Source organism: Miscanthus floridulus, chromosome 8, assembly GCF_019320115.1.
Source record: "Miscanthus floridulus cultivar M001 chromosome 8, ASM1932011v1, whole genome shotgun sequence".
Classification (NCBI taxonomy): Eukaryota; Viridiplantae; Streptophyta; class Magnoliopsida; order Poales; family Poaceae; genus Miscanthus; species Miscanthus floridulus.
Genome location: NC_089587.1, coordinates 13,665,370 through 13,680,134, shown reverse-complemented (window position 1 = coordinate 13,680,134; position 14,765 = coordinate 13,665,370).

Genomic DNA, 14,765 nt, shown 5'->3' with positions numbered 1-14,765 from the left:
AATCGTTGCGCTGGTTGCGGCGATCAAAATTGTCGTTCCGACCACGGTTGCCGCAGTAGTCGTCGCGGTGTGGGGGTGGTTGGAGCGTGGAACCCTACCTGCTTCTTTGATGATTATCTTTTTAGCATCATCGGCATCCGCATATTTTTTAGCAGTGGCTAGGAGCGCTGTGACCGATTCAGGTCTTTTGCGGAGGAGCTTGTCCCTTAGGGCGTCGTGGAAGCGGAGACCAGTGATGAAAGCTTCAATTGCCTCGTTGTCGGAGATTGATGGGACCTTGATGCGCATCTCCGAGAAGCGTCGGACGTACTCGCACAGTGGCTCATCTTTGCGATCTCGAATCTGCTACAGATCATATTTGTTGCTGGGTTGTTCGCAAGTAGCAATGAAGTTGTCGATGAATGCTTGCTTGAGCTCTTGCCAAGAATTAAAGTAGTTCACCGGCAAGCTGACCAGCCATTGGTGGCCTACATGGCCGATGGTGACTGGGAAGTAATTAGACATGACATGCTTGTCAGCCATGGCTGATCTGCACGTGGTTTCATAGAGCATGACCCATAACTTGGGGTTCTCCTTGCTGTCGTACTTCTGGAGTTTTTTGAGCTTGAAGTTTTTGGGCCATATGACTTGGTGAAGGTGAGGAGTAAACTGCTTCAAACCCAGAGGGCCGTGGGTAGTATCATATTCCATACGGTGATAGCTTTCGTGGGATGCATGATCGTTGGCCCTTTGGTTAATGCGATCGCGCAGATTGCGTTCTCCAAGGGAATGGCGGAGATCGTTATTGCCATCATGGCGATCTCGATTGCCACGCTGGTTGACCCTATGACCATGGTTATCACGGTGATTGTCACGGTTGTCTCATCGATTATCATCCCAGTTGTTGTGGTGGTTGTCATCCCAACCACCATCATGACCATTGTTTCTGCCTTGACGGTTGTCTGATGGGTTGTTGTTGCGCGAGCCACGTTGGTTGGGTGAATGTGGGCGACTTGAGTATTAGCGACTGCAGCTTGATTTGACTGAGATGGATGGAGCCCGGGCTTGGTTTGCAATCTCTGCGGTCTAGGCTATAGTAGCCGTCAGGTAGGCTTGTACATCATCACGAATTGCCTGGATTTCTGGGGTATTGGGTAGTCGTTGCATTGTCGCCATAGCAACAGCTACGTTGGCGCTTGGAGTCCTAAAGACCTGCTTTTCCCCTACCCTATCAAAGGCATTGTTGAGATCGCGTGGCTGGAACCTTATGCGTCGTGCCTCCTCTTCTGCCTCAGCTTTGGCTTGTCTACGATTAAACCGGTCAATATTGCGTGCTTCGCGTGCTAGCCTTTCTTGTTCTGTTTCACCAACTACCAGTGGTTCGTCATTACTGACAACATTGATCAAGTCTCCTCGCCTTGGTGGGAAGGATGGGAATCGTGGGAACCCCGGGGCGTGGTCTGGGATATCTAGATCGTATTCAACTCCTTCATTATCATGATAATGGAGCTCGGTGTGGACGGAGCCATTAGATGCGATGCCGAACGGGGAGCTTGAGCCGCCCTCTTGAACTGTGTGGACCGATCCTTCTTGATACTCCTCAATCCAGACCATGTTGACGAAGTTGCGTAGGCCGTAGGGCTGAGCCTGGTAATTCTCCATCAAGGCTTCGCACTCGGAGAGCCAAAGACCTGTCGCGGAGGCTAGTCAGCGATGAATGGAGCGCCCTTCAGGAGTAGACATGACCACAAGATCCATACCGAGTTGTGTAGGACGACTGGCCCGAGCTGGTCGGGTAGATCTATTGTGGGTAGTGGTTACCTGCTCAGTAGGTTGATTTTGAATTGAATCTACCAGAGCTAGGGTTTCAGCAAGCTTAGTGCTGACCCGATCGATGGAGTCGAGCAGGTCGGTGTTGTCGATCTGCCTCCCTTTGTAGCGAGGAAGCGGACGACGGGTTGTCGGCGTGGCTGAAGACGATGCTGGTGTGGCCGGATCCAGATCCAACGTGGTTGGAGCCATAGCCGATGCTGGTGAAGCAGTGGTCGACGTAGATTGGATCCACGCCTCCTTCGTGGTCATAGCGATGAAGTTGTTGGAGCCAGTGGTCCAGGTGATCTGGCCGATGGTGAACGTGAGGCCGTTCGGCATAGCCATGGAACTAGGGATGATGACCATCTTGTTCGTCTGGAGAGCAGTACACACACCCCCTACCTGGCGCGCCACTATCGACAAAATATGGTCGGCAGTCTACATAGGGGTATGCCTAAGGTAGTAGATTATCGGTAGACAGATGCGCAAGCTACAAACAAGATGGTGACGCAAGATAGACATGAGGTTTTATCCAGGTTTGGCTGCCGTGAAGGCGTAATACCTACGTCCTACGTCTGATTGTATTGCTATATGTCAATGAGAGATGTTTTTGAGAGGGGTCCCCTACCCGCCTTATATAGTCTGGGGGTAGGGTTATAGATCTGGAAACTAATCCTAACCAGTTACAACTGTCATAGGTGGCCGGATAAGGATCCCTATTCTAACCGACCAGGATCTTGCTTGATCTCCAAATCTACCTTGATTCCTTGCATGGGACTCCGAGCAGATTGGCCGGGCCACACGTCGTCTTCTAGTGGGCCAGACCCCCTGGTCCGGGCCTGCCCAAGCCTAGCCATAAGGGTATAGGGGTTAATACCCCCACAGGGACCAAACAGCGTCATCACTGTGAGCAGCGCGTTCTTGCACGCCTTCACGTGCGACCGTGAACACTACGAGCTCGCCACTGCGGTCGTCAACTCATCCAAACTCCCGCGGCTCAGGGAGTCATCGGTCCCGGCAGCCCCGGAGTGTAACCAACCAACGTCCTCATCGGCCTTTCGCCCGCTCAAAGAAACCAAGGTGGTGGAAATCGATCCCACCAACCTAACCAAGATAGTTCGGGTCGGGACCCAGCTTTCTGCCAAATAGGAAAGCGAGCTCGTCGACTTCCTGCGCGACAACCACGATGTCTTCGCATGGCAGTCGTCTGACATACCAGGGATACCCTAGAAGGTCGCCGAGCACACACTATGCCTTATCCTAGGCTCTAAACCCGCCAAACAACACCTGCGTCGCTTCGACGACAAAAGGCATAGGGCCATAGGTGAGGAAATCGCCAAACTCCTGGCAGCCGGGTTCATCAGGGAGGTCTTCCATTCCGACTAGCTTACTAATCCCGTCCTAGTCAGAAAAAAGACCAGGAAGTGGAGAATGTGTGTCAATTATACTGGACTTAACAAAGCGTGCCCAAAGGATCATTTCCCATTACCACGCATAGACCAGATAATTGACTCCACCTCGAGTTGCGAAATCCTCTCCTTTCTGGATGCCTACTCAGGCTATCACCAGATCGTGATGAAAGAGTCCGATCAGCTCGCAACCCCGTTCATCACCCCGTATGGTTCGTACTGTTATGTAACCATGCCTTTCGGCCTGAAGAACACTGGTGCCACCTACCAAAGGTGCATGCAGCAATGCTTCGCCGACCAAATCGATCCGCTCGACTAGCCCGATCAGGCCGAGCGGCCAAAACCAACGATTGCCGTCTATGTTGATGACATAGTGGTCAAAATGGCTCAAGCTTGTGACCTGATCGTAAACTTGGCCGCGACGTTCGCAAACCTCCAAAGGTTCAACATCAAGCTGAATCCCAAAAAGTGTGTTTTTGGGGTTCCAAAGGGGAAACTGCTTGGATACATTGTATCCGAGCGCGGCATCGAAGCCAACCCCGAAAAGATCATGGCCATCTCCAACATGGGCCCCATACACAACGTCAAGGGCGTGTAGAGACTCACCGGTTGCCTGGCTGCCTTAAGCCACTTCATCTCCCGGCTCGGCAAACGAGGGATGCCGCTCTACAAGCTCCTCAAAAGGATGGACGCCTTCATCTGGACTGAGAAAGCCCAGCAGGCTCTCGAAAGCCTCAAAACATCCCTAACATCAGCCCCAATCCTCGTCGCTCCCAAGTGGGGAGAACCCCTCCTCCTCTACGTCATGGCAAGTAACCATGTGGTGAGCGCCGCCCTAGTCGTATAGAGGGAGGAACCGAGACACCAGCTCAAAGTGCAGCGACCCGTATACTTCATCGGAGAAGTGCTCATCGACCCCAAGGTCCGGTACCCCCAGGTGCAGAAACTCCTATACGCCGTACTAATGGCGACTAGGAAGCTCCTACACTACTTCACCAACTATGAAGTCACAGTCGTCACTTCATACCCACTCAGAGACATCATCCGCAACTGTGACGCCGTGGGACGAATCTCTAAGTGGGCCCTTGAACTCATGGGCCATGACATTAGGTATACCCCCTGCACCGCAATTAAGTCTCAGGCTCTCGTAGATTTTGTCGCCGAATGGACGGAGGTCTAGCTACCGGCCCAGGATGTCTCCCACGAGTACTGGACAATGTACTTCGACAGATCCATAATGGCACCCGGCTCAGGGGCTGGAGTGGTTTTGATCTCCCCAGATGGAAGTAGGCTCCGCTATGCCATCCGCCTCCACTTTTTGGCTTCAAACAACGCTGCGGAATACGAGGCCCTTATCAACGGACTACGCATCGCCATCGAGCTCGGCGCTACGCGACTCTACGTCCGCAGTGACTCAGAACTAGTTGTTGATCAAGTCATGAAGAAGTCCTCCTACAAAAGTCCCCTCATGATAGCATACTGCTAAGAGGTGCACAATCTCAAGGACAAATTCTAGGGAATCGAACTGCATCACATCCCTCGAAGGGACAACAACGCCGCCAATTTCCTCGCAAAACTAGCCGCCAGGCGAGATCCGTCCCCGAGTGGAGTCTTCGTCAATGATGTCCATGAGCCATCCGCTCGCATTTTGGAAGATCTGACCCAGACACACCTCGATGGCCAGCCGACGCTCAGGGGTTCTAATCCCAGTACCTCTATACCAATGTCACCCGCGGACGTCACCGTATTGGTACTCGATCAAACAGATTGGCGAGTACCACTGCTCGCCTAAATCCTCGAGGAGGTTCTCCCACCTGAAAGAACAAAAGCCCGACAAATCGCTCGACGCGCCAAGACCTACATCATGCTTGGTAACGAACTCTACAAATGAAGCCCGTCAAGAGTATTCATGAAGTGCGTTCCCGCCAGCTGGGGAAAATAGATCCTCCTCGAGGTCCATTCTGGGATATGTGGGCATCATGCGGCCCCAAGGTCCCTAGTTGGAAAAACCTTTTGCCAAGGTTTTTACTGGCCCACCACACTACGAGATGCAGAGGAGGTCATCCACAGGTGCGAAGGATGCCAGTTCTATGCTTGGCAAACCCATTTACCAGCGCAAGAGCTCCAAACCATCCCAATCACATGGCCATTCACGGTCTAGGGCCACAACATGGTGGGACCTCTCAAGAAAGGTCTAGGCGGTTTTACCCACCTACTCGTAGCAATCGACAAGTTTACCAAATGGATAGAGGCCAAGCCCATCACCAATCTCCGCTCGGAAGAGGCGGTCAAATTCTTCCTCGACATCATCTATCGATTCGGCGTTCCTAACTATATTATCACAGACCACGGGACCAACTTCACCGGGAAGAAGTTCCAAGACTTCAGCAATGGATATGGCATCATAATCAATTGGGCTTTGGTCGGACATCCATGAACTAACGGTCAGGTCGAACGCGCCAATGGCATGGTCCTCCAAGGACTCAAGACGCACATCTTCGACTGACTCAACAAACACGTCGGGCGGTGGGTTGCAGAGGTCCCAGCAATCCTCTGGAGCCTAAGAACGTCCCCAAACCGATCCACGGGATTCACACCTTTCTTCCTGGCCTACAGAGCGAAAGTTGTGTTGCCCTCCGACCTCGACTATGGCGCACTAAGAGTAAAAGCTTTCGACCGCGACCGAGCCACGGCGGCTCAACAAGACGCAGTCGACCTGCTCGAAGAGGCCCGTGAGACAACCGTCGTCCGCTTCACCCGCTATCAACAAACCCTCCATAGGTACCACAAAAGGAAGATCAGAGGAAGGATTCTCAAAGTCGGTGATCTCGTGCTACGAAGGACCCAATCAACGAAGGAAAAACACAAGCTCTCACCATGCTGGGAAGGACCCCATACGGTAGCCGAGGTAATCCGACCGGGCACCTACCGACTAGAGGACAACAACGGCAATGTTCTCAACAACACCTAGAACATTGAATAGCTACGTCGTTTTTCCCTTAGAATCGGTCTAAACACCTTCGGTTAAAGCACATGCTCCTGTAAGAGCGCCCCTGCCCGAACACTTTCAACCCAGGTCGCTCGGGGGCTCCATAAATATACAAATATTGAGTACTACCTCTCTGTTTTGTTTACTATTATATGAAGAAATTCCTTCATACCCTAACGAAGGGGTAGTTCATTCCTTTAAATTTACCTTACGTAGCTTTGCTTTAAAAATTCCGACTGATTGCACCCCACCTTTTCCTACGGCTACAACCGGCCGAGCCTCGTGGGCCATGCCCCGGGCTCACGAAATTGTGACCTACGGAACAAACGGGCAGGTACGAGAAAGAAAGAAATTTAAAACAAAATTATGCTAAGGAGAAACTAAGGAACAGAAGGGGACAAGCTTCTCCGAACGGAATAACTCCATCACAGAAAACGAAATACCATTATAGCTATTAGAGTACTCTAGCTGTTAAGCACACGAATGTTTTATACGAGGGCTTCCCCCACAAATTCCAAACTACTATGGTCACTCGACAACTTCACTTGAATGCCATAAGAGACAACCAAACCTCCCTGAGTCGATCGAGTCACCTAGGATAGATCAACCCGCCTCTTGAGTCGATCGATTCACTCAGGATAAGCACCTAAGATACAGGTAGAAAGCGAAGGGGCACCCCATGAGGGCCATGCCGACTCCGTCTCAAATGACAAGCAGGGTCCCGGTCGGACATTTCCGACTGAAGCTCTCCGAACCCCGTCTCTTAGGTCATCAAGGTAAGCATGTGTTCATTAAATACAAAATTATTCACACGAGCACTAACCCACGATTGACGAGCGCAGGTCCCGAACGGACATTCCCGACTGGAGCCCGACGAACCCCGTCTCTCCAGTCTTCAAGGTAAAACACTATCAAAGCCCCTCTATTTCTTTATAATCATTTCATACATCCATACGCGCATTTCATACATACGCCTAAACCCCCCGGATGGTTAGGGCATGAACCGCCTGGGGGCTTGGGAACTAAGCATCGCACATGCAGCGAAATGCATCAGAATGCTCTGTGTTGCACCACGAAGCGGTGGCTTACCTCATTCGATATGAGCAACCGAACAGAGCTAGGGGAGAAAACCGTAGATGAGCACCTTGCGGCCTTCACCCGGTCTAGCAAACTAGGTCATCTCAACCTTCTCGTTCGATCCTGAACCTCTCGCCAAGCCCATAGAATCTCTATCAAGGGGAGGTCGTCAGGCCACCTGGGTCGGTCTATGGAACGACCTAGGCATCTGTCGGGCTATAGGTAAAGGAGTAGTGGAATGCCGCAAGAGGGCTATGCCGACCCCGTCACGAACGACAGACCCAGATTCCACTTGATCACACCTGTTAGCGAGCTCACCGAGCTAGTCTTCGAGCCCGAGCGATCGGGACAGGCGACAAAACTCAGCCCCTCCAGTTGTGAGGAACCGGATGGGGTAACGCAAAATAACTCACCTCGGCCCCCACGAAGGCCCGATAAGGCTCGGGGGCTTAAAAGTCATGGGACCACAACTCCGAACTCGCGTCGACGGGATAGGCGACATCCGGCTATGGCTCTTGGGACCACGACTCCTAAACTCGTGTCGACGGGATAGGCGACATCCAGCTACGGCTCTTGGGACCACAACTCCTAAACTCGCATCGACGGGATAGGTGACATGTGGCTACGACTTTTGGGACCGCGACTCCTAAACTCGCGTCGACGGGATAAGCGACATCTGGCTACGGCTCTTGGGACCGCGACTCCTAAACTCGCGTCGATAGGATTGGCGACATCAGGCTATGGCTCCTGGGACCATGACTTCTAAACTCGCATAACGGCTTCCTAAACTAACTAAACTAACTCTCTCAGTCCATGACAAGCACCGACGCCTAGGGCTACTTATGACTCCACCTTACCTGATCCCATGGCGTGCACCAACGCCAAAGATCGAACTCTGTTGCATCCAAAACTAAGTTATTTCCATTCACGGCTCGCACTGACGTCAGGGCTTGTTTCAAAACTAAAAACTTCCTCGTCCAAACCCCAGCGCGCACCGACGTCGGGATCATTAAGTTCTGTCTCAATCCAATCCCCGCGCTTAAAAACACCTCGGCTGCACAACGATGCCATGGTTAAACAAAATTCTGTCTCAAACTAAAAACACGCATACACGCCTGCTGTGACAACACCCCCAGCCGGTTTGGCCCGAACCATCTAGGGCTCGAGGGCTACACCCACGGGTGCGCTCGCGCGCACCCACCGGTAAGACAAAAATCCCCCAGACAATTCTGTCCGAATCGCTCGGGGGCTCGGGGGCTCCTGTCGAGTTCATAAACCCAGGGTCCCTCGGGGACTGGCTTCCATGCCAAGGCTCGGCCCAGAAGGATGGCCTTTTCTTCTTCTGGACCAGCCCAAGAGTCTGAACTCAACAGACCGGAGCACTCGCTTCAGGCCCTGGCCGCCTTCGGCCCATCTTTCCGACCGGAGCACCTCAGGCTCATGCCAACTCTGAATGGCCTCTCTGATCGGAGCGCTAGCTTTAGGCCCCGGCTGCCTTCACATGGCCTCCAATCGAAAAGCCTGACCCGAGGACCGCCTCCGACCTCGACCCCGTGTCTCCGACCGGGGTTCATAGAAAACCCTGCTCATCGCTATTCTCCGACTGGCGCGCCAGAACGGACTAGGGACTATCCGACCGGGGACACCCGCTCGGAATGAACCAGAAGGCATGCGGAGAAAGGCAAGGCATGGCTCACATGTCAAAACCACTGTACCAGGGACCATACCCTACACAAAATAGTGCTCTACAGCCACCCTAACACAAAGTATTGTAGGGGCCGCTAGAAACTCCCATATGGTAGCCCCCCCCCCCGCGTGTCTCTAGACATCAATCATGGTATGGGCTCCAGAATTTGCCATACCGGGTGAACATAGCGTGACTCCTCACATGCCACTAGGCATCAAGAAGTATTTTGCAGGTACCAGCGTCATCCTTCCTAAAGAAGATAGCTCGACCTTCCGTACAACATCTGACATCCTACAACGACATCGACAATATTGGGGGCATCAACCATTATCCAATTTACATCACCATAGGCAGCAAGGCTTAGAAATATCTATACTCTCCCCCTCTCACCTGTAAAGCCATCCCCTTCATCTATAAAAGGGGATATGCTCCCTCCAACAAGAGAGATCAACTTCTTCAAGCTCAGACTCACTAGATCGACATTAACACTCCCAACCGCAGGACCACCAAGTTCCGACCGTGACCCTTCCGGTCGGAGCCAACCGAACCTCTTGTACACCCCCTTCTTCCTCCTTCTCATTTGTACCCCCACTACAGACACATTGCCCAAACTAGTATAAATCCTATGTCATTGAGCGCTAGGCCACCTCCAATCATAACGTACAGCAAAACTATAAATATTTACTAGTTGGTCACTTTCTGCACCGATACTTGCCATCAAGAGCACTAGTCGATGAGCGGTTAAGCAGGTGTACAGCGGTCATCACGGCCTCCCGCTAGTAGACCGCCGGTATACCGCGCCGCTTCAAGAGGGCACGTACCGCTGCCACCACCGTCTGATTGCGGCGTTCGACCACGCCATTCTGTTGTGGTGAGTAGGGCACAGAGTAGTGGCACTAAATCCCCTCGACAGCACAGTACGTCGTGAACTCGGCCATCGTGAACTCCCCACCGTTGTCCGTGCGGAGCACCCGGAGCTTGCAGCCGCACTCCTCCACGACTGCCTGATGGCGCTTGATGGCGTCTACAGCCGGCGCCTTGGAATCGAGCAGCATGGCCCACATATAGCGGGTGGCACCGTCGATGAGTAGTAGGAAGTAGCGCCCACCTCCAGGAGTGGCCAGTGACACTAGACTATAGAGGTCGCCGTGCACCAGCTCGAGCTGCTCAGTGGTGTGGTAGGAGGCTTGACGTGGGAAGGGCTGGTGCTTTAGCTTGGTCACCACACAGGTATCACAGAGCTGCTCGACATGGTCGACGCAGGGCATGCCACGGACCATCTCCTCCTTGCTGAGCTACTTTAGGGCCTCAAAGTGAAGATGTCTAAAGCGCTCGTGCCAGCACCACGCCTCATCATCCCAGTGCATGGCAAGGCAAAGGAGGTGCACCACCTGCACATGAAGCACGTAAAGGTGATTGCTTCCCTGATTCACCTTGGCGAGAAGGTGGCGGCTTCTATCCTAGATACGCAACACACCATCCTCGATCTCCACCCGCGAGCCATTCTCATCTAGCTGCCCGACGCTGATGGAGTTTCTCAAGGCCGGAATGTAGTACACGCCGGTGAGGAGGCGGTGCTCCCCCGTCTTGGCCTTGAAGATGATCAAGCCAACTCCCTTGATCTCGACGGTGTAGGCGTCACCGAACTTGATGGAGCCCTTCATGCCTGAGCCCATATCGGAGAAGAACTCGCGTCGACCAGTCATGTGGTGCGTGGCACCGGTGTCGAGGTACCAGCCGTTGATCTTGTCATCGTCTGCGCCTTTGCCGAGGATGGCGTGGGCGCGCGGTTCGTTGAGGTGGAGATGTGCGAAGCCAGTCAATGTGGAAAGGGGAAAGCTTGGACCTTTCACCCCCTCAACAGCTTCTCGTTGTGGCTTGACACAACCATGCACCAGGAACAAAGCAGCATCCTCCTCCCCTGCTTGCACGGTGAGAGCCTGCTCACCGTGGCATGGAGGAAGATGGCAATCCTTGGCCCAGTGGATGGTCCTATCACATTTGTTGCAGGTGTCATCTCAGGTCGCCTTACGCTCGCCGGCGGCGCCGCCATCAACGCATGTCTGACCTTGGGGCCCCTTCTCCTTCTTGTCGCCGCAAGGATGCCGATGACGTTCCTTGGAGGAGCCAGATGGTCCGGATCCTTCCTCCTTCTTGAAGGCGCGCCACTGCTCTATCATGTACAGTAGCTTGCCTTCGGCGGCACTTGGCTCGATGTGAGGCCTCTCCTCGTAGCCCTGCACCGCCTTTAGCCTCCCGGTCACATCCTCGACGGTGAGCTACTCAAAGTCGAGGAGCGTCTCAATCGACATGACGATCTACACATACTTCCTCGACATGCAATGGAGGAATTTCTCCACCGTGTGCTCCTCCATGAGGTTGGTGTCGCCATTGCGTGCCATCTGCTCCATCAGGTTGGTCAGCCGCATGGCAAAATCCTTGACTTGCTCACCGCGCTGAAAGGCAAGGCCTTCCCATTCCCCTCAGAGGCGCTGCAACGTTGCTCGGCGTATGTGATCTCCGCCGACACGTGCCACGGCGATCGACTCCCACACCGGCTTCGTCATGGCCTTGTTGGCGATGTTAGTGCCAAGCTCGGTGGGGACGGTGGCGCATAGCGCCTCCAGCGCCCTACAATTGTCGTCGTAGTCAACGCCGCCATGGACCACCTCCCACAGCCGCCAAGCCTGCAGCTTGACCTTCATTAGCAGGTTCCACTCATGGTAGTTCAACTTGGTGAGCATCGGCCATGGCGTTCCCGCTCCGGAGTCGCGGTAGACCATCTGCAGCATCGGGGAGCGCCTGCGGCGACCACGACGCCGCTCTGGTGACGGTGACTAACGGCGACGCTTGTCCAGGCTACGGGACCCTCCTCCCGTTGGCTCCGGCTCCTCCCGCTCCATCTCAGCATGCAGCGCCGCGGCTGCAGCCACCGTGGCCTGGGCCGCATCCACTACCTGCCTGGCCGTCTCGGCCGCCGCCGCAGCCACTGCCTTTGCGGCAGCAAAGCGCGTCACGCGGTTGTCTGCTCCTGCTCTGGCCCTGGTGCCGGCAGCAGCGCAGGCTCTGATGATCTGGCTGATGGTGGACATGGCTCTCTGCTCACTCAAGAACACAAAGCTCTGATACCAATTGTTGGCTCAAATAGATCTCAGATTTAGATTTAGGAACTACAAGAGGGCAGCTAGCCCTTGGCCGCTTGGATTGAAGGAAATGCAATGGCTTTTTTTTACAATGACACTCCCTTGCCTTTTATAGGCAGAGGGACTCCCACTTGCTACAGCATATTCTAACCACTAAAGTAGATGCTGAGCATATTCCTACCACTAGGCTTGGAAGCCTAGAAAAGTAAAAGTGCAGGAAAAGTAAGATACAAATGCTTTAGCACTAGGCTTATCTATCACAGCAGAAAATTTTGAAAATAACCAACAGTCCATAAGCAATATGTTGCACGCGTATGAAAAATCCAAAATTATTAGACCCTTAAGCAGTATTGTACTACATCAATGCCTACTGAATACATATTATAAATCCGCTAACTCATCTATAGAGTACAGAAACCAGGATACTTGACAAGCTGACGAGATAGAAGCAAACTTCAGATATGATTTCAGAAAACCTAAAATGGTGGTTTGTATCCAAACTATAATCAGAGAAATTCTAAAATGCTTCTTACAGCACAAAGTTCAACATGTCACAACACATATTCAGAGATATTTCATTTTAAGATATGCTAATTCGGTGGTAGTGGTTGAATACATTATGCATGAACACTTAATATTTTAACTGAAGTAAATTCGCACTGTGCAACTCACACTTTTGAGTTTTTAGCCTTGAAATAGATAGCAATTAGCAATTATGCATTTTACCTGATACTTGTCGCAGATAGAGCTGAATGGAAAGGATGAGTAATTTACCCTGTCTCCAAATGTGAAGCTTCAGAGTTGGGAACTTTAGTATGAAGAGATCTGTATAAAAAAAGGGGGAAGAAAATGCTTTGCTTATGAGAGTTGGGAACTTTATAATGTCTAAGGTTAGAGCTTAATGCTTTGCTTATAATGCCTAAGGTTGCAAGAAAATATAGTATTTGATAACTTATCACACCAAAATTGATCAAAACAATAATTTACCTACAAAGGCACTCAATAGAATCCTTGTTGCTCAGATCACACAGACGATGCAGTAACTGTCAAAAGCATGATCCATGTAATTTTTGTTCAAAAGAGGATAGTTCAAACAGAATATAGTTTATTTAAGAATATAATCACATCTATAGGAATGTGCTTGACGAAACCCACACAAACAAATAGGACACGTGATCTATGCATTTATCAATCTTCCGGTGCTGTATTTCTTTTCTAAACTGGAATTCAGTTGAAAACAAAGCTGCAAATATTGTAATCCTTTCCAGTTAGTATTGACATGGCCAACTAACTGTGTCTTAAACAAATTAGATAGTGTTCATGAAACATAACTCTAAGAATCAGCATTAGGGAGGAAGGGGATGGAAGAGAGAAAAAATCAATACCTAAGGGAGATCCAGCAGGGGCGAGCTGAGGTACTGATGCCGTGTGCTTTCCGACAAGTCACGGTCTCACAGAAGGGAAGCGGCGCAGATGGGCGACGGCACGAATGCGGATGACCTACGACGCAGACGGGCTATGGCAGCGCGGATGGGAAGGCAGGATGGGCATTCAAAAAGAAACAATTGGATGAGGTTAGGGGAGGGGTGAGACGCAGCTTACCAGCCAGGCTCCTCGAACCCTTACCTAGACGCTGGAGGCCGCAGTAGCGGGAGGAGAGCGCGCTTCTTCGGCTGCTCGGAGCTCCTTCAACGGACTCTTTCGCGGCGCTCGTTCCCCTAGGTTCTCAGAGCAGTCGAGCAGGGAAGGGCGTGGCGGGGCGACGGCGGCACGGGATGTGGCCGAACGAAGGTGGCACGGCGACGGAGTGGACTGCACGGGCCCTTGCGGTGGTGGAGTGGAGCGCACGGCCCTTGCGACGTTGAGGAGGCGGAGTGGAGCACGGGCGCCCTAGCGGCGGTGAGGCGGCAGAGCGGAGCGCCGGCTTGGGCCTTGTGGTGGCGAGGCGGTAGAGCCCAGAGTTGGGAGGATGCGGATGTGTATACTTTTCCAAATGGCACTAACACGGTGGGCCGGCACGGGCACGGCACTAAAAAGCATGGCCCAGGCCCGGCCCGGCCCGGCCTACTTCGTGCCCGTGCCTGGCATGGCCCGGTAGCAGTGCCATGCCTGGGCTGCCACCTCGGCCCACTAGCATGGCCCAGGCATGGCACGGCTAACAGGCCGGCACGGCCTTGGCACAGATCCAGCAAAGGAGGGCCGTTGATCCCCTCCCCCAGATCCTTCATGACCGTTGGATCCGACCGTTGGATGGGTCGACTATATAAGCCAGCGCCCCCATGCCGCCCCATATCGACGAAACCCTAGCTCATTTGTTTCCAGCTCCCTCTCTCTCCTGTCTCTCGCTCTAACCTTTGCGAGCGGCTCTCTCCTCTCTTCGTCTCCCTCTCCGGTGGTGTCTCCTCTCTTCTTCTCGCCCTCCGGTGGCATCTAGAGCCACTGCTGGCCGGCACGGGCACACGGCACGGCCTCATCTTGATCTCGCCCCGTTGATGTAGCCTTGTCGTCCACCTCGTCGTCTCATTCGTCACCGTCGTCGACCTCGCCGGGCCCCTGGCAACTCTAGTGCTCCGGATGTCGGTAAGTTGAGCTTTGCTCCCCTCCAGATCTGGCTCTTCCTCTCTTATCCCCTCCTGGATCTCGATCTGATGTGCTCCCCTCCTGTAGGT